Source organism: Mustela nigripes, chromosome 2 (assembly GCF_022355385.1).
Source record: "Mustela nigripes isolate SB6536 chromosome 2, MUSNIG.SB6536, whole genome shotgun sequence".
Classification (NCBI taxonomy): Eukaryota; Metazoa; Chordata; class Mammalia; order Carnivora; family Mustelidae; genus Mustela; species Mustela nigripes.
In genome coordinates, this window is record NC_081558.1 from 146,166,771 (window position 1) to 146,193,096 (window position 26,326).

Here is a 26,326-nt window from a genome sequence, read left to right on the forward strand (position 1 = left end):
TCACTTTCCCCAGAATCTCCCGCAGACGCCAGGAAAGACGTGTTTCCAAGGGGCCCAGGTCCGCGCGGGGTGGCGGGGGGACAGGAGAGGCGCACGGAGAGCTAAGTGTGAAGGACTCCCCCAAGCCCTGAGCCCCTAACGGCCTGGCTCCCACAGTTCTGCCCGCCGTGGTACCAGAGCATCGTCCCGAGCAGATTTAAGACTTAATTTCCTTAATTTCCCTGGAGCTCGGACCCTCTCCTCCCGCGAGTTGTAGAAGTTGAACTTCTAGGGAGTTTTCCGTAGCCCGAGCTGCCCAGGCCTCTTCTGAAATGCTGGCTCGGACCCTGTACGTCTGCTATTCGAACAAGGACTTCTTTCCATGACCGTGGGAGTCATAGGTAGGGCTGGAGAAGGTGGGGAAGAAAGAGAACACGGTTTTATGCGCCAGGTTCCTACTTATCGCAGCCACAGGTTTTTCAACAACAGGTTAAAAGGGAGTGGAATGCGGCTTCCAAGCAGATCTAGTATCCAGTGTGCATCATTCAACATATGCCCATAGGCGTAACATTACTATGTATATATGTGTATGTTTGTGTGTATGTATATATATTTGGTGGGGACCTCAATTATGGGAATAATATATTTACATGATATATAGATATTTCTGTATCTGTATTTCTCACCTAATAAGTACAACTGTATTTGATGAATATGGACGTACGCTTTATTTTCATACTTCACAAGAGTAATTAACTGATATATGTATTAGGAGGTATATATTAAGATACATATCTATATATGGTGATAAATATTACATGTGTATTGCCATTTTAGAATTGTATATTAAGCGATGACAAAGTTGCGTTTAAGGACCCATATAATTAACTAGGAAGCATATTAATATACATTAGGTTCTATATACTAGGCCGGGGCTATATATGTATTTATTTTAGAATGTATATTTACAACTTTGGACAATGCAGAGCAGAACCTTTTGAACCCTGGCTCTGGCAGGAACCAGCCCGAGCTGGCTGAGCCAAAACCAAGCGACGCCTTCTTAGTTGTGCCATTTCTAACTACTCTTGATGATCCCTCCTGGGTCATCTCCGTTATCTTGATATAAATAAGAAAATAATACAAAATACTCCAACCTTATTGCCCCCCCCCCCCACGCTTTCTTCCTCTTCACTTCAAAGCTAGCTTTTGTTTTTTGTTTATTGTTTTAGGGGGTGAGTGAGTTTGATTCAGCGCGGGGGTAACTTTTCCTACCCATGGCGACTTTTTAGGGCCAAACTCCGAGTCAGCGGAGGTTCTGAGACCCAGAGCAGGGAGACGGAGCAAAAAGGCATGACTCAGCTCTAGTTCTGACACTAGAAAGTATGGTAGTTGAATGGGAGGGTGAGAGTCAGCATTTGGACCATCAGGCATGTGAGCGCAGTCCCAGGTGGATTATTTTTTAGAGCCAGCTGTTCTTGAATCCAAGACTGTGACAAGGGGTTGCGGCTGAGGAGGGGAGTAGGGGAGAGGAGAATTTGAAAAACTTCGAATTGCAAGAGTACAAATTTTCTGAACTCTCCACGCAGATGGTGCAAATCCTCCTGTAATCATTTTTCAGCTCATCCGGAAGCTGCTCTCTAAGCGTAGCCCCAAAGTAAATAAACACCCCCCCTTCTCAAAGTCTTGCCTTTAAAGCTACCACCGTCGGCTTAATTACGCTTGAATTATGCAAGGAGCTCCGCAGAGGATGGAACTTTAGGCAAATAATTGCACCATTGTGCGCGGCGGCCGACCCTGCGCGGCCTCCCTCCAGTTTTCATCACTCCGTGCTCGAAAGGCGGCGGGGCTCGCAGCCCCCTGAAATCCGCAGCCGGGGGCCAAGCCAGAGACTCCTTCCTAATTAACCTACTTCTCCACCCCGTGGATGTCAAGATTTTAGAAAAAAGGTTAGGGCAGGGAAAAAAGGGGTAACCAGGTTTCCGAAACCCCTTTCCTTCCGTGAAGTGGAAGCAAAGTTACTTTGCCAAGTCTTGTTGATTCCTTCAGAGCTTTTGCACTTAAGGCAAAAAAAACTTGGGATGTCCAGGGAATTAACTGCAAAAGCTCTCGGGACTATTGGGGGAGCCTTGAGGAGATGGAAGGTTTTGGAATATGAATGGATTCCGTGTTCCGGTGATGATTCAGTAAATTATCGGGGTCAAAACAGGTTCTCAAACTTGGGGAATAAATGGGGGAAATGTGATGATCCCCATAATAATTAATTTTCTAAATAAGGATGCAATTAATCTCAGATAGAATTTCCTGAATAGAAAAAGTTAAGGATTTTTAACACAGAAAGAATATCCTCTTCTGTAAACTTGGTGGGATTACCCTGCTCATCATGAAGCTTCCATTATTTATGGTGTTCTACTTAATCAATTTCAAAATCAATTCAAAATCAAATAGTTTATTTCCATTTACTTTGATTTGTCTTGAACTGCAATTGTATTTTCAGGATAAGGAGTCACCTGTGTGGATCCTGTTCACACAAAAAGAGAAATCTCTTTGTAATGACCTCCAGACCTCATGAGTTTATATGGAAACTCTACTAAATTGATTGAGTAACACACTATTTGGCTTATCAAGTCCCTTCTTAATATGTTATTACATGAGCAAAATTCATAATATGCTAGACTTCAATGAAGGTAATTTTGGAAGAAAATATCGAGGCTTTGAAATTTACAGAAGCTGAGGGCGGAATGAGCATTAGAACAGAAAACTAAGTCATTGTAGGTTGTTACGTTTCAGATTAGATTTTTAAAAAAATATAGATACTTTACTATTCAATTAGTTGATCCCCTCCAGCTTTAGAAACTCCACAGGACTCTAGCCAAAGGTGTACAGAAACATTTTCCCAAAGGGCTTATGTGTACTTATTTATTCATGGAGCCCAAGGCAAGCAGGGTGTCATAAGCAGAGATAGCAATGGGATGAGGGGCAGAAGGAAGTAAAATGTTTCTGAAGTGAGTTCCTGAGAAGCAAGTTCCTGAATGGTGTTCTTTCTTTGGGAAAGTTATTTTTCAGCCCTCAAATATTTCAGTGAAAATGGAGTAGATGCCTTGAGTTAATGTGTTATGAATCCCATAATTAACTATACTCTGCATTTTTCAGTAACCATTTTACTACGCACAAACACACATGCCTGTGTAGGCATCCATAAAGACGAACCAAAAATATACCCAGAAAAATAAGTCATAAACACAAACATGAAAACAGAGGTGGTGGGGCAGAGTTAGAGTAGGAAACATAGAATTAGAGAAAAGGAGGGCATGGATTTGTCAGTTCAGTCTGAGACTTTAGAAAATGCTAATGTATGAAATTCCACCTGGCCGAAGGCACAGGTTTCCTTGGGTAGCTCTTGACAAGACACCCAGAAAGTGAACACAAGTCCTTATAATATGTGCTTTTTCTAGAGTAACAATTAATGTAGAGAAAATGGTTCTGCTCTCATATTTAAGAAACACTTAGGATCCTAGAAGACTTGGCAGGGACTGTTTATTTTGAATCTATAGAATAAAACATTTGCATTGATTGGCCATACTTTCCTCCAGACTTCTCTGTATAGTCTGTATTTACCTCAAATTCCTTCAAATTTTTATGAGACATCTTTGATAATCTACATAAACCCTGAAGTTTTTATATCCTGCTTCTAGTTCATCACATAAGAATTAAGATATATTTATCTCAAACGAATGATCTAATTTCTAGAATTATACATTGATTCAAATATTTTTTCTATTACTATTAGCTAAATACCTCTGAATTCCCCCCACCCACAACTCTCCTTTATTATAAGGCTAATTTTTAGTTACTTCTAAGAATGTTTGTAGCATAGTTCTTTGTTTAAAAGTAATTTTTATTCTCAGTTGTGGATGCAGTTTCCTGAACACTATAAATATCTGAAGCCCCTAAAAGTTCATGAAGTTCTGGTTCACATTTAATCAGAGACTTAGGTTTATATTATTGTTGTTATATATTCAAACAAGTGACTAAAAACTATTATTTGGCTATTAATAGAGATGATTTTCTAATAATTAAAAAAATCAATTAGATCTATTTTTTCCTATTTCTTGAAAAATACTTTGCGGGCGCCTGGGTGGCTCAGTGGGTTAAAGCCACTGCCTTTGGCTCGGGTCATGGTCCCAGGGTCCTGGGATTGAGCCCCGCATTGGGCTCTCTGCTCGACAGGGAGCCTGCTTCCTCCTTTCTCTCTGCCTACTTGTGGTCTCTGTCTGTCAAATAAATAAAATCTTTAAACAACAACAACAACAAAAAAGAAAAACACTTTGCTTGTAGTGGCTTAATATACCTTTTATTTTAGCTTAGATATCCTCTCTCTCTTATGAAGATTTCAAGGCAGTATCGTAACACAGCCATTGAAATTAAAGACGGTAGGGAAAATAAAGTTTCCTAAATATGCATGGACTTTGATCTGTGGCTGGTCAGATTTTAAGAAAGTGTACATTATTGTTTAAACTTATTGGTGGACCAAGAAAATACTTCAGTCAAGTTTTGGTATCTAGTATGCTTAGGAATAAGGATGGGAGCTAATTATAATTACTTTCCCAAAGGAAAAGTTTGTTTCTCTGTAATATTTGTTGTTCTCAATATCAACAAGCCTTATATTGGAAATATGGTTGTATGACCTTATTAACTAAGGTGGAAGAACAAACTTTGTATGATCATCTTATATCATGAAGTATAAATGTTAATTAAATTAAGAAAATTATTCAACTGATCAATATATTTTAAAATATTAGCTTTATAGGTGAATCTATGTATTTATAGCTATACACATACATATACACCCACAGGTTGAAACAAAATTTATAAGACTTTAAAACAGTTGTTCATTTATACAAGGGTAAAGATACCTGTAATGAACTAGTCTTTAAAAATTTGTCTTTAGCCACAAATGATAAAGTTAACTGTTTGCTAAGGAATAAGATTGATATGACATCTTTTCTAATGATCATGTTATGTTTCAAATTTTAGATATTCTATCTTATTAAATATGCTTCTGTGAGAGAGCTTTAATTTAGATACTGGTTGAGTCACACTTTTAATATGTTGGCATTTATTAAAGAGCATAATATTACATAGCAGCTGCCTGGGACTAGTTTTCATATGTATATGCTTTTGTAAATGTGGAAAATATTTATTTTCAATTACAACTTTATAGCAAGTTCTTAGCTATTTTCCTACCCTAATCTACTCTTGGTAGCCTTAAAAGAGCAGGATTTTGGTTTAACACAACTCTACAGTAAAACTAGAAAAGCAGTTCATTCATATTGGCTGCAGTGATATTTACCTCACACTAGACACATTATATTTTGGAGTTGGAGCTGATATCCCAGAACATGTTGTGCCAACCTGCACTGAAATGCTCTGCTGAAAAACTGAGAATGTAGCCAGCCTGCGTTCCTGGGAGCAGGAGGACTTCTATTAGCTGCCCGTTTGTTTTTCAGGTGGAGATATTTACCAGCTTGGTCGTGATGAACTTGACGGGCTACACTTTCTTTGTGTATAGTCTCTGCAAAAACACACAGGCCCTTCGAGTTCTGAAAGAGCAAATGTCCTCCCAATTTTCTATAGTGTTGAGAGTTAAAAAAACAAAACGGTGAATTCATATATGGAATTATTCTCTTTATTCTTTTCTTTTTTTAACATTTTATTATTTTTAAAGTTTCAGGTGTACAATATAATTCAACAATTCTAGTGCTCACTTCGGCAGCACATGCACTAAAACAATTCTATACATTACTCAGTGCTTATAACAAGTATTCTCTTAATCCCCTTCATCTATTTCACCCATCCTCCACCTACCTCCCTTTTGGCAACCACAAGTTTGTTCTGATCAGCACTGTGTACACACACACACACACACACACACACACACAAACTCAGAAGAATGTTTTTACATTCCTAGAGAGAATCACAGTTGCAGAATTAAACGCTTTCCTGGTTTTATCTTTTTTATATTGGTATAAGCATTTAGAGAACTTTTGTACAACCAGTATTGCCTAAAAGAATTTGAAGGGATCCATTTACCTTTAGGGATCTAGAGAGAGAAGGGTTAAGCATGAAACCTGGCTAAAACAAAAAAAATGAGAGTCTGGAGAATTTTTCGTCATTGAGACAACTTTAGTCAACAACTTCCGTCATTTAGACAACATACTAGAATAGAGTATAAAAGAGGCTTGTTTTCGGTGGAGATCCAAACATCTCTTACATCAAATCCTTCATTTTACAGATGAAAAAAATGAGACTTTATAGAAATGAACTGATTTAGATCAACATAGCTGGTCTGGGACCAGACTTGGGTCTTCTTGTCTCCATCCAGCTTTTATTTATGGGAATGGGCACATTACAGAGACTGTAATCTGTTTGAAAGGCAAATCTGTGCTTCTCATAACTTTGTGGTATCTGTGCATGCTTTGGAATAACAAGCTCTCAGTGAATACACTGAGATTATAGTCCTGAGTGTTTACTGTATTTCTTAAGGATGTCAAGACTAAATCACCCATTAGAAGCCTATTTTATTCTGAAAACCCTGGAATAAGGGGGTAGTAGGTATGATATGAGAATACATCCTTTCAGTGTACTCTTATTTGAGAGAAAAGGCGGCCCTCATTCCTTGGTTCACTGAAAGCTGTGATTCCAAGCATGAAATATGTGATATGATATAGACATAAAATGGACTTTTAGAAGCTGTCAGAACCAAGATTAGTGCCAGAATATGTGGGTGGTTAGGACTGGCACAACAACAGTATATACACAGCAGGTAGAAATCTGAAAGCATAATTCAGTGTAGAATAAATTATCCTAAACTATCTGCTTAGTAGTTTATAACTTAACATACATACTTCATTTTTACTTTATTTTTCTGTGTTTCCTTTAAGGACCGAAGCGCTCTCTAGTAGCCTAGAAAAAATATGTTGATTGCCTTTTATTTTAGTTTAATTCATTTTGTAATAATTAACCAAATTAGTAAAATTTTGCCCCCAACAATGATATATTGATCCTATTACAATTTTTAAACTGATTAAGGTAAGTCCCCCCAAGTTAAATCATTTCTCTAGGAAAATATTGAGAGAAAACAGTATTTCATCAATTAATGACTACACAAAAGGCTTTGGATATTGTAAGATTTATAATAGCTCTGGGAAAGTGATATTTTTTAAAGATTGTGTTTATTTATTTGAGAGAGAGAGAGGGCACAAGTAGCAGGAGGGGTAGAAGGAGAGGCACAAGCAGACTTCTACTCTGGATGGGGAGCCCAGTGCCGGGCTCCATCCCAGAACAAAAAGATGATGACCTGGGACGAAGTCAGGTGCTCTGATCTGGAGAAATGATTTGTTATCTGAAATAAATAAATTCTGGTAATTTTGATGATTTGACCATCCAGTCGTGCTTTTATGAACCAACAAAATGTATCTGTAATATATAGTTTGAGTTGGGAAAATCCTGTTTCTTCTTGCCTATCAGGCAGTCAGGCATTTGCCACCATCTGCCTGGTATAATCTAAATTTGTTGCTGCATTCTGACGGCTGGAAATTTGGGAAGATAATTGCTTTGTTGCCCGAGAGTGTCCTCTTTATTACCTTGAGGATTAGAGTGGCGTTCTTACTACTCATACTGAAATGGGGATACTGACATTAATACCTGTATGGGAGGCTTCCATGATTTTTTGAGGATTGGGAATATCACTTATCCTGCCTGGGTGCTCCTGGGTCACCAGCTGCCTTCACCCCCCACCCCGCTATGATTCTATTCCATTGCAAAAAATCTTTCTAATTGATGGTATGATAGTGCCACAATCTAGATGCTGTTAAAATTATTTTCCAAGGTATTTTTTGTTACTGGGAGAAGATATCCCTATTGCTGTTTGCACACTTAATCGGGCTTTTTTGTTTGTTTTTGCTGAGCACTACGGAATTAAGTTGGGGGTCATAAAATCAGTGGAAGATATTAATACCACAAGATACTGCCACAGAGAGGCAGTATTTTGGAATTTTCCATGCAGCAGAAAGATTGACTTTACTTTATTTGGATGTGGGGATAAAGCCTCAGAATATAGGAAGGGATTATTGTTGTTTTAGAAAGGATGAGGGAAGAGAGAGAGAGAGAGAGAGAGAGAGAGAGAAAGAGAAAGAGAAGCAGAGGGAGATTCTTAGCAGGTTCCAAACCCAGCACTTCAGGACTTGTTCTCACAACCCTGAGATCATGACCTGAGCTGAAATCAAGAGTCAGACACTTAACTGACTGAGCCACTCAGGTGCCTCTTATTTTATTCTATGATAAGCAGGGGCCCATTCCAGAGAATGTTACGTTTTTGATAATATTTAGAAAATGTGGATAGATTGCTTGGTGAATTGGATTACAGGTTTTCTAAATCCACAGAAAAAACAAAGATTTATGGATGTGAAGAATAAGATGAACTAATAAACGCTTGACTCTATTATAAATTAATGCAAGCATGACTCAAACATTAAATACCATTCCTACAAAAGTGTACAAATAATAATGAAAATTAAAGATTAAGTAAGGAAATTTAACTTAGTATTATTATTTTGCTTAATATTCTTATTAGTATTATATCTTTTGATGAAAGTAAGAGCAGTGTCTAGTATCTTTTTTCTTTTTCTTTTATTTTAAAGGTTTTATTTATTTATTTGACAGAGAGAGACACAGAGAGAAGGAACACAAGCAGGAAGAGTGGGAGAGGGAGAAGCAGGCTTCTGCCAACAGGGAGCCCAATGTGGGGCTTGATCCCCGGACCCTGGGATCATGCCCCGAGCCCAAGGCAGACGCTTAATGACTGAGCCACCCAGGCGCCCATTTTTCTTTCTTTCTTTCTTTTTTTTTTTTTTTTTTTAAGATTTTATTTATTTATTTGAGAGAGAAAGAGAGAAAGCAAGAGAGAACCCAAGCAGAGGAAGGGGCAGAGGAAGAGGGAGAAGGAGACTCCCCACGGAGCAGGGAGCCTGATATGGGGCTGATCCCCGGATCCTGATCTGAGCAGAAGGCAGACTGCTCAACCGACTGCACCACCCAGGTGCCCCTAGAATCTTTTCTAGAGAAAACAGAACATATCTGTGTTCTGTGAGTGTCTACAATACTCTCCACTTCAACAATATCTTCCTGAGCTTCTAAAACTGCATGTGGATGTCCTCGCACATGTGCTAAAATTAGAACGATACAGAGATTAGCATGGCTGCTGTGTGAGGATGACATGCAAATTTGTGAAGCATTCTCTATTTTTTCTACTCCTGAAACCAACATTACACTATATGTTAACTAACTAAAATTTAAATAAAAACTTAAGAAATAGCTGATGGGGGCGCCTCGGTGGCATATTGTTAAGCGTCTTCTTTGGCTCAGGTCATGATCCCAGGGTCCTGGGATTGAGTCACACATCTGGTTCCTTGCTCAGCGGGGAAGCCTGCTTCTCCCTCTGCCTGTGGTTCTCCCTGCTTGTCCTCTCTTTCTCATTCTCTCTGACAAATAAACAACATCTAAAAAAAAAATTTTTTTTTAAATATGTTAGCCATATATATATATATATATATATATATATATATATATATATATATATATATATATATAATAAAAAAGGATGCCTGGGTGGCTCAGTCGGTTAAGCAACTGTCTTCCACTCCGGTCATGATCCCAGGTCATAGGATTGAGTCTCCAAGTCTCCAATCAGGCTCCTTGCTCAGCGGGGAGCCTGTTTCTCCCCCTGCCTGCCCCCTCCCCTGCTTGTGCTTTCTGTCTTTCTGACAAATAAATAAGTAAAATCTTTAAAAAAGTAACTAATGATCATGTTTAAAAAAATCTCATGTGTATAACTTTTATTTTATTTTTAAAGTATTCTCTACACACAATCTGGGGCTCAAACTTTTAACCCCAGGATCAAACCTCACATGCTCTATTGACTGAGCCACCCAGGTGCCCCACATGTAGATAACTCTTAAACACCTCTCTCTAGCCTCAGGCTCCGTTTTACTCCCTGGGTGCCATTTCCAGTTTCCTAGCAAAGTTGTGTATTTCTTATCTTTTTTCTTTCCTTTTTTTTCTTTTTAAAAAAGTTTTTTTTAATGTTTTTAAAAAGATTTTATTTATTTATTTGACTGGGAGAGACACAGCAAGAGAGAGGACACAAGCAGGGTAAGTGTAAGAAGTAAAAGCAGGCTTCCTGCTGGGCAGGAAACCCAATGCAGGTTTCCATCCCAGGGCCATGGGATCAGAACAGAAGGTGGATGCTTAATGACTGAGCCGCCCAGATCCCCCAAAATATTTTTTTTTAAATTTTAATTTTTATTTATTTATTTATTTATTTGAGAGAGAGAGAGAGAGAGAGAGAGAACATAAGCAGGGAGGAGGGGCAGAGGGAGATAGAGAAGCAGACTCTCTACCAAACAGGGAATCCGATGTGGGGCTCCATCCCAGCACCTCAGGATAATGACCTGAGCAAGGCAGACATTTAACCAACTGAGCCATCCAGGTACCCCTTCAAAACATTTTAATTCAAATACCAATGAGTTGACATACAGTATAATATTAGTATCAGGTGTACAATATAGTGATTCAACAGTCCTATATGTGGCCAGGTACTGATCACAAGTCCTTCCCCACCCCTCTCATGAGATGTGTATTTCTTTTCTTTTCTTCTTTTTTAAAAATATTTTATTTGACAAACAGAGATCACTAGTAGGCAGAGAGGCAGGCAAAGAGAGAGAGGGGGAAGCAGGCTCCCTGCTGAGCAGAAAGCCCGATGTGCTTGATTGATCATCCCCCTAAGATCATGACCTGAGCAGAAGGCAGAGGCTTAACCCATTGAGCCATCCAGGTGCCCTGAGATGTATATTTCTTTCTTTCTTTTTTTTTTTTTTTAAAGATTTTATTTATTTATTTGACAGAGAGAAATTACAAGTACACTGAGAGGCAGGCAGAGAGAGAGAGAAGGAAGCAGGCTCCCTGCTGAGCAGAGAGCCCGATGCGGGACTCGATGCCAGGACCCTGAGATCATGACCCTAGCCGAAGGCAGCGGCTTAACCCACTGAGCCACCCAGGCGCCCCTGAGATGTATATTTCTTAACACATGGCTTGTTAAACTAGACAGGTCCAAAGTGGAGCTGAGTATCTCCTTGGTCTGTCTTCTTCTCCCTCCTTCAGGTCTGTTTCCTGTATTGTTCAATAGGATTACCAGTTTTCAGTCCTTTAGGTTCACAGTCAAGGAGTTTTCTTTCTACGCGTCTTCTCCTTTAGGCCCATAGTCAATTTGTCTTTAAGTCCTGCAGTTGCAGCTTGCTCCTAGTTTCTTTCTTCTTTTTACTCCTTTGTTTCTTGCCACTTGAACAATTTTAATGTTCTTTTCTAACTACCTAACTTTCCGTGTTTCAGCTCCTCTTCAACATCAAGGCAGTTTATCTAAAGAATTCTTCTCCATTCAGAATCAACCAGATGTTGGGCACTTTACATAAGCTATCTCATGTAATTTTCACTCACATGTACCTCATTCAAGTAGTGTCATCTTCATTTATAAAGAAAGTTGGGGCTCAAGGAATTGAAGAAACTTGCCCAGAACATTCAAGAGAGTGATCCTATCATTTCTCATCCAAACACTTTTGAACATGAAAGGGTATACTAGAAAGAGTTATGCCCAGATAGCAGGTGTAAGAAGGAATTTCCACAGACACACCAGGACATAAATTATCCACTTAGTATGTAATTGACTGAATCTGGGTTCCACTCTAGGTCTGTATGGAGAGATGCTGTAGCCATCTTATGACCATCAGGGGAGTAAGTTGATGAGCTGAGGGTGACAGAAAGGAAGGAGAGAAAGAAATAAGTCTTTAGATGGTCATGTTGATCCACTCCATCTCTCATCTTCATGATAAGGAGAAAATAAGTATGTTTATTGTTTAAGTCATTTTATTTGGTATTTTGCTACTTGAGGTTTGAATATGCTTTGATAGAAGGAAAGTCAGTTATACAAGGAATGGTAATAATGTGTGACTTCTGTTAGACTAAGAGAGTGCAGGACACTTTGAAAGATCGCTTAGGATTATCTGATCTATTGTGCACATGTGTGTGGAGGGGAGATGGTTAATGATAGATTCCTGGACAAAAGACATTTTAATAGTAACTTGGACAATGAATTGAATTTTGTTTACCTATATTTTTATACTTGGAAACAGTAAGTTTTCCCTTCCAAGAACTTTGGCCTCAGTAATTTAAAAGTGCTTTGCTTTACAATTTTGACAGGCAGGTAATATTAGACTAAAGGGCTAGGGTCAAAGTGACTCAGGGATTCAACTTGCAAAAGTCACCCAAAAGTCTTGGTTTTATTTATGTTTTCATTTTCACTGGTATATATCCATTTTCATCCAAGTTTGATAGTATGAAGTGTTATGATGTAGTTATTTTTGGCTTCAATCTTTGCTTTCTAAAATCTCCAGCCTTCCTTTGGGTGATTTTTGTTGTTGTTATTGTTGTTGTTGAGCTGGGGTTAAGAAGAAAAGAAGACCTCTGAATTCATGAGTGAGTTGTTAAAAGAAGAAATAAACTGAGCAATTCAGAATTATACAAACAATGGCAATTGTAGAAGACCACCTGTTCCATGATAGGCAGTCCTCAGAGATTTTAAACACTCTTTGTTCCCAGCCTTAATTGCCTCAGGATGAGGCAATCCTGTGTATCTGTTCAGAACCATTAATAACCTACTTCACCTGATTGCAGCAAGTGTTTTTTTTTTTTTTTCTTCAGATTTGTCAAATGGTAAGTGCAAGGACTTTATGCGCCGATAAACAACAAAATTGACCAAATTTAGCAGTAGGTCTCAGCAAAAGGCAATTTCTTCTTTCATCTTCCATCTAATTTGACAACTAACGGTTTTTGAAAATCTAAAGCTGGGTGATTTCTCCAACACACTTGCTAGATTTTGATTAGATTAAATATGGTCTGCTTCTGCTTTGTTTTTTAGAATTGTTCTCTGGTTGTATTTCCTCCCGTGTTTGTGTGATTTGATACAGATTTCCAGATTACCATCTCTTTGCCTTTTGAAGATAGTGTCCTGCTCATCTATTCCATTTCTCTGATTATTTCTATTATTTACCATTTGGTCGGTGTGACTTTGAGCAAGTTACTTAACTTTTCTGTGCTTTAGATTAATTATTATTTGTGAAACGATAATGAAGCTACAGAGACAATGGGGTATGTTTTCAGAGCAAGTAGTTTTAGGAAGTCATCAGGTCTGCAAAAATTCTGGAATTAGCACACATAGACCAATTCTTTCTACTTTCCACCCATTTTCAAAGCTCTTCCTACACGAGTAGAGGGCTCACTACTGTGGCTCTCAGCCTTAGCATTTTATGCATGTGGTGTTCATTTTAGAATGATTTTAAGAACAACTTTAAAAGGGAGAAGTACAGAATAATTACCTAACGTGGTTTTTGTTTAGAGAAAACGGTGTACTTTTTGATGATGGTGTGGGAGTGTGGGGATGAGATTGGTGGGCTGATAAAGTCATGCCCAGAAGTTCGGGGACGCTTCTTGTGTCATGCCGTGTATTAGAGGCACACAGCTCTGTGTCCCTCCACTGCTGTGTACGTGGAGACTTAAGAACTGGACCTCTTGTGCCCTTGGCAGAAAGCAGGGTTTCAAAAAATATTTAACTTGAAACAGAGAATCCTAAAGACCTGGTCTTTGTAAATGAAAAGGAAGTGACACAAACCATGCACAGTTAAGTGACAAAAGGAAGGCAAAAGCACCGTTAGAAGGCACAGAAATGTGAAAATGTGCCAAGGAAATATAGGGAGGCCCAGAAAGGGTGATAATGTAGGAGAACATAATTTAGATGTTGAAAAAAGACATGGGTGCTTCTGAAGAGATTCCATCCACTTTAAAGATACATGAAAAGCCAGGAAAATTACTGGAAAATCATTTGGACTCTTTATTTTAAGAACAAAACCATATATATAGAAAAAGGCCAAAGTTTTCTAATTCAATAGGACCTTTCGTGATTTGCAAGGCTCAAGGCAATCTATTCCTGCTCTAACTCTTGCTGACTCGCAACCATGGGCATGGGTTATAAACCCCTCTTTGTAACTCGGTTTTTCTCATAAGTAAAATAGGGAAAATAATAGTGTCTGTTTCCAAAGGTCTTTGTAAGAATGAGATGAGAGTATAAAAGAGTGTAATAGTGAACACTCACCCAAGATTAGCTGATATTATTATTATTATAATCACTACTACAGTTATTATTGTCATCATCATTGAGAGATGGTTGGAGAGCTTGAGCATGGACTTTGGAACCAGGTTGCCTGGCTTCAAATCCTGCCTCCATCACTTGCTACTTGTGGGTCTTTGGTCAAGTTACTTACATCTCCAGGTTTCTGTTTCCTCATCCGGAAAATGGGAAGAATAGTACTTCCTTCATGGAGTTACTATAAATATGAAATTAACTAATGCGTATGGAGAGTGTACAACTGCCTCCGGCTCATTATGTAATTCTGGTGATTATTTTTCTGACCTCATCCTAGCCCACTCTACCCTCAGCCACACTGACATACGTTCTGTGTGCATCAACAACTTAATTTCCGGTTCTTTGCCCATGTCACCTCTTCGGCCAGGCCTTCTCTGCCTGACCGTGGTTTTGCTCTCCACCCGCAGGTACTTTGTAAGTCAATTTCTGTATCAGTATTTTTCTATCTGATGTTGTTTCTGTGTATGTATTGCTTCCCTGTTTATTACCTGATTCTCTCCACCCTTACAGAATACAGTCTATATGCCTTATTTGCTACTGTGTCTCGGCACCTAGGTCAACACCTTGTAGATAGTAGGCATTCCAAAATAGTTGTCGAATGAATGCGTGCAATTGTGATCGAGTGATCCAAAGATCAGTAAGGACCACTTCCTGTGCTTAAAGCCAGTCTAGAGTAGGGCTGCTCAAAATGTGGCCAATGTGAGTGACTCTCTCATGCTGGCTCAGTGTTGGTGATGAGACACTCTGTCCAAACAAGGATACTTAGAGAATAAAAGGGGCAGGGGTCCTGTTAATAATCATGTCTGGATACTCATGTGGGGGTAATAATCATGTGGGATACTCCACAGTAAACCTTATTCATGAACTAGCTGCTTTAGAACTACAAATGGCAGGGTGGTGGAATGGACTCACAAAAATGCAGATTCCTGGATCTCATCCAGGGCCCCACAGCATTGGGATCTTCATTTTAGGAAATGCCTTGCATGATTCTGAGATCTGCCAAACAGGCCAGAGTTTGAGAATTGCCTGGGCTGGGGATTAGAACATCCTCTTTTGAGGGCTTTGTCCTCAACCCAGGAGGCTTCCCTAAAGGTGTTAAATACTTAACACCGTTGTGTGGGGGCTGCGGTGGCTGCTGTGTGGGAGCCGAGCGCTCATTAGCACTTGTATAGGAACGTCTGCCTGTTCTGGAGAGTTAATTTCTTGGCAAACAATGAGAGTCTTCATAAAGCACTTCTGTGGAGTGAGGACAAATTTGGGGTAATGTAGTGCAAATTGTAGGAAGTGAGTACATTAGCACGAAAGAGATTTAATAAGCTTGGAAAAGAGATTTAGTTCGTCTGGCAAAAAGATCTAAATTTGGGGGAAACGAGGTGAATATGGTAACAAAAATAAAGACCAGTCACTTATGGTTGAACCCCTTCTTTTAAAAGAATAATGCTTCTGGGACAATATGTGAGAGTCTGTAGGTCTTACCAACACCTGTAAAATAGGAAATGTTTTGAGGACTTTGCTGCATGTATTTTTGTGTTGATGGCACGGACAGTATTTCTGGTAATGGGTAATAGTGGCAAAGTTAATAAAGCCTTTACTGCCCTCCGGCCCTCTGACTTCTCTCTTCTTCCAAGGATTTTCCTCCTTGTCCACCCATTTCTTCTCCCTATAATGGGAGTGAACTGCTCATTGTTCTTGTGGGTTTCCCTCATGGCATCACGGATTTTATCTCTTTTCCATCCTTTTCTAACATTTTCAAATTCATTCCTCTTTGTATCCTGATACAGAAGGATAATGTATGAATTTATACCTTTATCAATTTAAAATCTTGCAAGCATACAGGCTTGATTTTTTTTTAATCTCAACAGCAATTCTTCCTTTAGATTCCACTCTTTGTTTAATAGGTCATTAATGCTTTAATTTAAACAAAAATCATTATATCCTAGAGATATTTTATATGGAAACACGTATAAGAGATGGGTGTCATTTATATACCTTGGTTTGCTCATTTCCCATGAAGTAAAAAGAAATAAATGGAGAAAGTGTTCTTGTGATGTCTTCATTTCAAATGATATGAAAAATAAGAATTCACCCACAGGCATATTAAAACAAAGTCTCACTGATTACATTCAATTTGTGTATTTTATTTCTCACTCTGTGAACCTAACCATGGGATTTGGCAACCACTCCAAGAATCTGAATTTTAAAGATAGAGGAAAAGGTTGTAGTCATAGCTATTTCCAATTCCAGGAATTAAAATGCTGTGTACGGAGTTCATAGAAAGGGTTCCCATAGTTATTTATATGTTAAACTTGCCATAATAACTAAAAACAAAAACAAAAACAAAAACCAAACAAAACACCCAGTGTCGTTAGAAATTGGGTGTATGTGACTTTAAAAGTTTTTGGCTCTTGGCCAGCCTCTCCGGAGCATGCTGGCCACTTTGGGTAGCATTGGCAACTTCTTTCGCAGGTTTTCCAGTTGATGCCGTTTCAAGCAGCAGGAGGGTGACGTCTCTGTGTTCAGAACACCTAACAATGCCTGTTCAAAACAGATTCCTGACTCCTTAAGCTTGCCTAGAAACATTGTTTCTCTGAAATCTCCTCTAGAGACGTGGAGCTATCTTAATTACTTCTAACATTAGCCGAGTATTTAAAATATTATCTATTACAGTATCTAGCTAGCGGTGTTTCAGGGCCTCCTCCATCCAAATAAATAAGCATCAATGTGCTCAGATAATCCATTATGTCATGGCATTTGTCAAAAACAACTTCGAGTAGAAAGTAACTGTTTCTCAGTGAAACATTAGCCTCCTAATGGTGGACATGTTTGCTCTGGGAATCATTACTTCATTCTAATAATTTCTACAGTTTTGAGAGCCAAGTTGTTGTCGAGATGTTGATTCCAGTTGAGGGAAGTTGCTTTTCTTTTGTAACATGGATGTCTCACCCTCTCTCCTCATCACCTTTGGATCTACTGTAGTCAACCATGTCTGCCTTCAGATTTTGGTTTTGGAACTGTGGTCTGGGGTGTGTTGGAAGAGTGACTTTTGCCATAATTCAAAGAGCAGACTTGAAGCTGCTGTCAAATGCTGGCTGTGATCTTTCCAGAGTCAGAGCAGAAAAATACACATTTAATAAAATCAGATTGAGCACCACCTTTTTTGGTGATCCTTGTGGCTATCATTAAATACCTCTTTTTGCATAGATTTTCCTTTTGGATACAACTGGAGTTTAATTTTTAGCATGATATTAAGATTATATATAAACCAATAATTTTTTATTAATGAGTACATTCCCATGAACTTTTTGACAAGAATAAGGTGGTGAAATGTCGGATTTTGTCCTGATTTCAAGTTAGATATTACAAATCACCTTGCACAAACTTCCTTTTATTCATGATTATGATTTCTCCCTTCATCCCACTTTCCCTTATAAAAATGGGCAGAAATTATTTAAAATTTTTATGTTTTATGATCTGAATATCAAGGCATTTAAAAATACCAGACATCTAAAAATTTTTTAACATACAAAAGGAGTATTTTATCTGCTTGATAATGTGATTTTATTATTCAATGGCATATGTAGATTGCATTTAATTCCTAAAATATTTTCCATTTCTTTTTTTCCTGACCCATCTGGGAAAAAAAAGTCAAAATAATAACTGCAAAGAACAACTTTTTAAATAAATTCTCATTCCTGGTTGGCTCTTTCGCCTCTGAAAGCAGTGCAACAGGATAGAATAATTAAGAAGATGAGAAGATAGGATTCATTTAATAAGAATCCCAAATTCTGGGGCACCTGGGTGGCTCAGTGGGCAAAGCCTCTGCCTTGGGCTCAGGTCATGATCTCAGGGTCTTGAGATGGAGCCCTGGTGGGCTCTCTGCTCAGCAGGGAGGCTGCTTCCCCTCTCTCTGCTTGCCTCTCTGCCTACTTGTGATCACTCTCTCCCTCTGTCAAATAAATAAATAAAATCTTTAAAAAAAAGAATTCCAAATTCTCCAAGTTTTTATATTTAAAATGCTAATTCTTTAAGTAGGATAAATTATGACTTTTTTTGTTTTTGTATTTAAGCATATATTTTGATTCATTTCTCTTAGAATTTAAAAACATACATAATCTGAAATAATTTATTTTCCACTAATGTGTGTACAGTTTCTGTATTTATACTGATTGGCCCTGGTGAATCAAAAAAGGAATTCAGAGTCATGCATTATAGTTATCTGATTGTTCAAACTTTCCTAAAATAGTGTAAAGGCAATTTAGAAAATAATGGAATATACATTGTTTACTCTGGGTAGAGTGCTAGAAATAATGAGAGTCTCAGAAAATAATATCAACACATTAGATATTCAAGAGACTGGAGATGCAATACTGGGAAAAATGTAATGCAAGAAACCACAATAACAAAGGCGTAGGGGATAATGAAGAACAATTTAGACAAAGGACATTAGCTGTAATGTTGATTGTAGCAAAAATAACAAAGCAAAACTATGACTTTTGGCCCTTTGTTGGAAAAAAGTTAGGGGCAACTGAAATATTGGGAACATATGTAATTGAAAGAAATAAAAATTCCTTCATGAAAATTGGAAAAATGAGTACAGGGCTACAGGCACCAACTACAAGGAGATAATGAGGGCTACGTGGGAGTTGAATGCAAATATAATGAATTTTAAAGCAATGATGCTTTTTATTTGTATTAACTTCTATCAGTTAGCTTTTTCTAAAATAGAAGGCTTTGTATAGCAGGAAAGATACTTTATGTTGTGATATCTTATGCTATAATTGGATAGGGTTCAAATAGATTTTCAAATTAGCTAACTTCTGTTCAGGGCATATACTAAATACTTCTCTATGGACATTTGAATTGGAAAGAAAAGCTGAAATCCTTTCCCACATATATTTAGAGCTTTTAAAAACTATAAATTACAAACCAAAAAGTAGTTTAAAAGAGTTTCAGAGAAGAGAGAGGAAGACATATATTTTATTCCAATGGACCACATAGCATCACTCAGTTTTCAAATTTACATTTTAATTGACACAGATGCTCAGGGAGGGGGTTTGTCAGGCCGATATGAGCTGTATCAAAGAGGAGAGAGATGCTTAGGGGTAAGAAAAACAAAAGGGCCTGACAAGGAGAAAAGTGAAGAACAAGAAAAAAAGACAGGTCAGAGATGAGAAAAGGAAAGTGCTCAAAAAAATGTTTAGCCCAGTCAATATGGAACAAATTATTTCTTTAATTGGGATCAGCATCCTCAACCTATTGTGCCTGTATCTTATAGCACATACCAAGTATTCTGATGCTCAGTGCAGGATAAACTGAAGGAATGAACTTGGTAATGTACTCTGCAAGGCATTCACAAGGGGCTTGGCATTGTTTGGTCTCTTTCATCCTTCCCCCATCTATTGGGGAGAAAGGCAAACTGTCTCTGTCTGCACATCGTTCCAGTGTCCTGTTAGGATCCGGCTGTATTTAGCTATTAAAGCATATGATAAACTCCTATTTAGGTACTTAAACTTGTAATGAAAAACAGATTGTCTGGAGAACACTCTAATGGCTCTGTGCAAAAGCTCTCAACTCCTTTTGCTAAATATGAAATCAAATGTTGCAATAAATTGTAGACTGTGCCAGGGCCCACCCTTTCTCTGACCACATTACCGGGTTCCAGCATGGGGGATGGGTAAACGTTTCTGATGGTGATTGTCTTGTGCCTTCTGCTCTCTCAAATATGCTTTAGTCATATCCCTTTGGTTCCTTTGGTCCTCATCTCCTCATCTGTGGTTTTGGGGACAGGTAGTCTAGCCTTGTACCCCTTCAGACGAATGTGCAGTGGGCGCGGCTTTGTTGCTTTTAGTGAAAACCATTCCAAGTTTGGTTGCTTCCTTTCCTTTGTTGGATGGACTTGCTCCTTTTACAGAATGTCTCTGTCATGCAGTTGTCACTCTGGGCATCCACTACTCTGCTGTTGCTCATCCATGCTGCTTGTCCAAGCCTCTCCTACCTTTCTCTCTGTTTGGGTTTCATGCCAAGTTGGGCGTTCAGTCTTTCAGCATCCATTTTTATTTGGTGACCCATGATGCAACTTCTCTTCACTCAGCATTTCACCATGGTTGGAGAAGTGGAGGCTCTTAAATCATGGGTAGGGGGTAGGGATTGCAAGGTCTGTGATCATTTCCTTTTAAGAAGGGTGGTTCTTTGGGGTGCCTGGCTGGCACAGTTGGTAGAGCATGGGACTCTTGATATCTGGGTGATGAGTTCAAGCCCCACCTAGTGGGTAGAGTATAGTTGAAAAAAATGTTAAATAAAGAAGGGTGGCTTTCAGGCCATCTGGCTGACCAGGAGGCTAGTTGTCGCTCATCTGATTTCGCTGGTCATCTCTTTCTGACCCTCCCCTTTCTTTCAAGGCAAGGCTTCTATCCTGTCCTTAGCTTCAACGAAAGCTAGCTAAGTCTAGTTGCCTGCAAGACTACTTAGAAGATTATGTCTGTTTCTCTCACCCAAATAAGAACTGCCTCAGTGGTGTTTTTGCACACTATGTGACTTAGAATAAGGTACTTAAACCTCTCTGTGCCTCAAATTTATCGGCATATTGTAGCATGTGGGTAATGTTTCTGTAGTACATGGGTAATTATTTCCACTTACTGCACAAAGTTGAAATGTGTCGTATAAGTATGAGCTCAGTATTTGGCACACAGTAAGTACCATGCAAGTTTTGCTATTATTCTCTCAAGAGCAGATTTTTAAGTACCAGAGGGCACATATGCTTGTTGGATTATAGGTCAAAAGGATGACCTTTTTAATTATTTCATGATCATAACATGTATATCTTGAAGTAAGAAACTTAAATTAGTTGCACACAGCAACATACTTTACAATGACATCTTTAGGCCATAAAACATGATTTTTTCCTTCTGAAATAATAGTTGAAATAATGTGATTTGTGTTTTTTCTTCACCTAGAATGATAGAATTCACTTTTTTTTTTTTTGTGGAAGGGTTGCACTACTTAGATTCTTTTCTTTTTTTTTTAATTTTCTTTTTTTAAAAACATATAATGTATTATTAGCCCAGGGGTACAGGTCTGTGAATTGCCAGGTTTACACACTTCACAGCACTCACCATAGCACATACCCTCTCCAATATCCATAACCCCACCACCCTCTCCCTACAATACTTCGATTCTTATATTTGGGTGGTGAATACTTCACAAAATAGCCAGCACAAGATTTAGGATTTTTTTTTTTTAATTTTAAGATTTATTTATTTATTTTACAGAGAGAGAGAGAGAGAGAGCGCGCATCCGCAAGCCCAAGCAGAGGGAGTAGCAGGCAGACGAAGGAGCAGCAGGTTCCATATTGAGCAGGGAGCCTGATGGGGGGGCTCAATCCCAGGACATTGGGATCATGACCTGGACTGAAGGCAGATGCTTTACAGACTGAACCACTTAGGAGCCCCAAGATTTAGGATTCTTTTTTTTTTTTTAAAGATATTATTTATTTATTTGACAGACAGAGATCACAAGTAGGCAGAGAGGCAGACAGAGAGAGAGGAGGAAGCAGGCTCTCTGCTGAGCAGAGAGCCCAATGCAGGGGATCGGTCCTAGGACCCTGGGATCGTGACCTGAGCTGAAGGCAGAGGCTTTAAGCCACTGAACCACCAGGCACCATAAGAGTTAGGATTCTTAACAGATATTGCCAATTTCAACAGTATATCGTTTCAAAAGGGAATCATTACTCACAGTAGAACTGTAATCCTGTGATGAACAGATGAATAGGTTCCCCCCCCCTTCCAAAATATGACAAAATATGAGAGAGAAGTAGAAATGCTGGAAGGTACTAACCAAGACTTTTGGCACTATATGAATTAAACTGCACTTTCAAAATTTGAAATATTTTGAAGAGAAGTGACAAAAGAGAGTTTTGCCCAAAGCATAGTTCTTGAAATTTATGAAACAACTAACAGATTTTTTTTCCTAACTACCCAAATTGTGGGTGGTAGGAATCATAGGGGAGAAACCATACATGTTTTGCTTTTTGCAAAAGTATACCTTCAGAGAAAAATAATAATTTTTATTGTCAGATCATGAAACTGTGAGAATCCTCTGATGTCACTCTTTGTGGGGTACATATATTTATGTTTTTTGAAGGTTGGTGTTCTCATATGCATTTCTAACATGTTAGAGGCATAAGAGCTATTATGATTATGGTTATGATTGACATGGAACATGTTGTGCTATAAATGCTAGTTATAGTTTGATATGTTAACAATGTTACATTGTTTTGTGTATTCCCTTTTAGATATTTAAAAGCTTAAGGTATTTTGTATGATAAAGAAATATTAGATAAATACTCAGTCTACTTTTTTTTTCCTGAAAAATGACACATTTAGGATTTAAAACACCTCCTGTGTCAATCTTCCTATAAATTATTTGGAGAGAAATAAGAAGTTACACTTTTTGAGGCTTCACAGGTTCAAAAATGGCTTTATAACACGCAATGAAGCCTACGTGTTTCCAGTGAGAAGACTGAGGTTGTTTGTAGTGTCAGTATTATTTTCAGACAACAGAAAACCTTGTATCAGTTTCCTTCCTCCCTCCCTTCTTCCTTTCTATCCTCTGCTTCCTCTCTCCCTCCTCCCTGCCTTCCCCCTCCCTTCTTTCCTTCCATCCTTCCTTCCTTGCCTTCTTCTCCTCTTCCTCCTCCTCCTCCTTCTTTTACAATGATAGCAATAATCTGTTAGATGTTTAAAATGATGGCATGATTTTAGCCTTTAAAAAAATTTTAAATAATACCACTACCGTGGACCTGTGCACCATACAGACACTGAGGAAAGAGCTGTTGCATAACAACTAATAACGCAGCTACTCTAGTTGATAGAGTGAAATATCTAGGATTTTATGGAAAATCCTTATGGAAAAGAAATGTTGGAAATTATGGAAAAGAAAAAGCTGCTGGTAAGATATATATCTATAAATATTTGTAATAGTCTCCCAAATAAATATCTCTCTATAAGAATACATCACTGTAGGCTAAAATCTTCAGGAATAATTTTTTTTTTTTTTAAGTTTTAGGGAAGATGATTTCATCCGATAAGAAAGAGTTATTCTATTTTGTAGTTCTATCATATTGCAAATATTATAAAATATAAAAGCAATTCAACATGACACAGTTCAAAATTAAACCATGTTAGATTTTCTTAGTAACGAAGCAATTTCTAGAACATGAGACTAATAAAATATTTTTTTGAAATAGAAAATGAATGAAAAGACTAATTACCAAGAAATTACCCTATGTTATTTGATTACTACCTAAATAATGTAGGTACAATTTTCCAACAGGTGGTGGTTTTATTTTTATCTGATAAAATGAAAATAGAATGAGGTAATCTGAAATCATTTATCTAATATAGCTAAAAATTGTCTTCCAGAGCTACTGAAAGATATTCTTTCTTTGCCCTTTTTTCTTATGAGAACCATAGGAAAAGTCCAGGTAGGTGGTTATACCTAATTTGAACTCAACAAAGAATGAATCATTAATTTGTCTGAAGGCGTGGAGAAGGATTGGCTGCAACTAGTTTTCCTAGAATTTCCTAGAATTGTCAGTGTTCCAATGTCAGGAATACTGACATTGGGGAGTGGGAAATTAAAGAGAAATCAGTGTAAATAATATTTTAGCCAATCTTTTAGTAATTAATCTTAACCAAAAGGTAAAGTGAAAAGTGGAGAACCAAAAATTCAGTAAATAAGAAAACATGTTTCCACCTTTTAAATACTTCTGCAAGTGTATTGAGCACATGGTAGTTCAATATAGCACAGATCACTTCTAAAGTCGATGTATTTATATGAAAGCACTAAGACAGTATTATTATAATATAGGAAAAAATACTGACCCATGTGAAATTTATACAATAAATCCATTTATAATATCTGATCAATTATATGTTCCTCCTACAAATCAAAGCAAAACACATATTCCACTTTTTTTTTTTGTTGTATATATGTGTTCTAGAGCATCATCAATATTACCTTGATTGGGTGTAGAAATTATTTGCTGTTAAACTGTGCTTCAGTTTGCAAACTAAAATGTGTGCTATAGTACCACATAAAAGGCTGGCTGGCTGTCATTAAAAGACATCAAAGGGCAGCCTCCCCGGAAGTCTTTAAGTTTTACGGCAGGTGCCTCACAGAGAATGTCAGGTCATCTTGGGAAACCAGAAGAAGACTCCCATCTAAACTCAATTGTCTTTGGTCTCTTTTATCTGTTTGGCAAGGTAGACATTCTGGGTTAGAAAGAGATTTGCAGTGATTTGAATATTGAACATCAAGCCTCTCTGATTTCAGCTGCTCTCAGCATGGAGGCTGCAGTCATGGTCTCTCCTGATGGACACATCTGGGGAACAGAAAAATGATCCTTGTGATAATATCATCGAGTTCCTATGAAGTACAGAGGCAGAAGCCTCATTTTTGGCTCTTCTCAGGATACAAATGAAAGGGCATATTGGGTATACATAGGCAATTTGGTATAACTTTGGAAATTTCCAAATTTGAAAGCACTACTCTCATTTGCTTAGTATGAGATGAGATAGTGTCTACAGAAGAACAGAATAATGGGATTTATATTTAAACAAAGTAGCACAATAAATCCATCTTTTTTTTTTTTCTGTTTAAGCCTGCTCGTATAATTATTTCCTTAATGAGATATTACAAAAAACCTGTATGGAGAATAATATCTTTACAATCAAATTAGGGGATAACAATGGCTAATTTTTAGCTGATTAGAAAAATGCATGTATCGCACATGAAAACAAACACTTATGGTCTTAGATGTTTTTACAATTTGCTTTCTAGCCACATCTGCACCATCTTAGGGTACATTAATTTAATTTTGCTTAACAAGTATTTCCTTTATGTTGTCGTAAGCCTGAAACATCTCTTGGCTAGTTGTTTCTACTTTATTAGGACAAACAAAATTTCCACAAGAACTAACAAATTATCATGAGCTCTGGAGGCTTATTTATTTATTTATTTTTGCTAAGAATTAATATATTTAACGAATACAGTTTAAACAATTTTGTACTGCTTTGATCATTCACTTACATGTCATTAAGTAGTCTAAGCATTTTATTATGAAAGGGCTCTGTTTACAAATTAGACCAAAGAACACATTTCATACTGAAGATCAGCATATATATTGTATTTTATTTCAGATGCACATGACACAACCTTAATATTAGAGCCAGATGATTAAAAGAACATTACCTGAGCCATGAGAGTCACTGAATGAGCTATGCTAAATTGGTTGTTTTCTGTTTTGTGATTAATTGTGCTTCTAAACCATATTTTAGTGTGCTTTGTTTTTCTGTCCCTAGTCATCCCATATTATTAAAGAGAAATTCTGCATATCTCTCCTGGAGTCCAATTAAGGATTTGCATCATGACTAGATTTTTCACTTTAATTACTGTATATAAAGTAGGTTTTGACTTATTTCCATATTTATCAAACTATGCAGAAGAAGCAAAATTCATCAAATAAACAGATATCTGTGGCTATAATTGCAGCCTGCATCGAGCATGTAGGAAGAAAATATGAGGGTCCAAATTTCATTATGTAGAACATAATAAACATCTGAATAATTAAACTGTGTGTAAATCATAGCCTTGGCAGTAGTAAGAATAGGAGAGACACCTTCATTTGATCCAAAAAATATTTTAAATATAATTCTGAAAATATGGCCTAAACATTAGACAAACAATGAGTTGAAAAAAACTTGCACCTCTTATCGGGTGAAAAATATAACATTGGATACTGTGCATTCAAAAAATTTTTTTAATTAATTATAAGATATGTTGAGCTTTCTATGTACATGGATTGCCAGGAAAAGTCCTTTTTTCCTTGCAAATGAGTTGAAAAAAACTTGCACCTCTTATCGGGTGAAAAATATAACATTGGATACTGTGCATTCAAAAAATTTTTTTAATTAATTATAAGATATGTTGAGCTTTCTATGTACATGGATTGCCAGGAAAAGTCCTTTTTTCCTTGCAAAT

The 26,326-nt window shown here is 37.6% G+C and overlaps 1 long non-coding RNA gene and 1 pseudogene across 1 annotated transcript in view; both read left to right on the forward strand.

Moving 5' to 3' along the window:
* The window catches only part of LOC132010158 (uncharacterized), a 339,866-nt gene that overhangs the window by 14,993 nt on the left and 298,547 nt on the right, over positions 1-26,326 (forward strand). The window lies entirely within an intron of this gene.
* LOC132012693 (U6 spliceosomal RNA) lies at positions 9,183-9,283 on the forward strand (annotated as a pseudogene).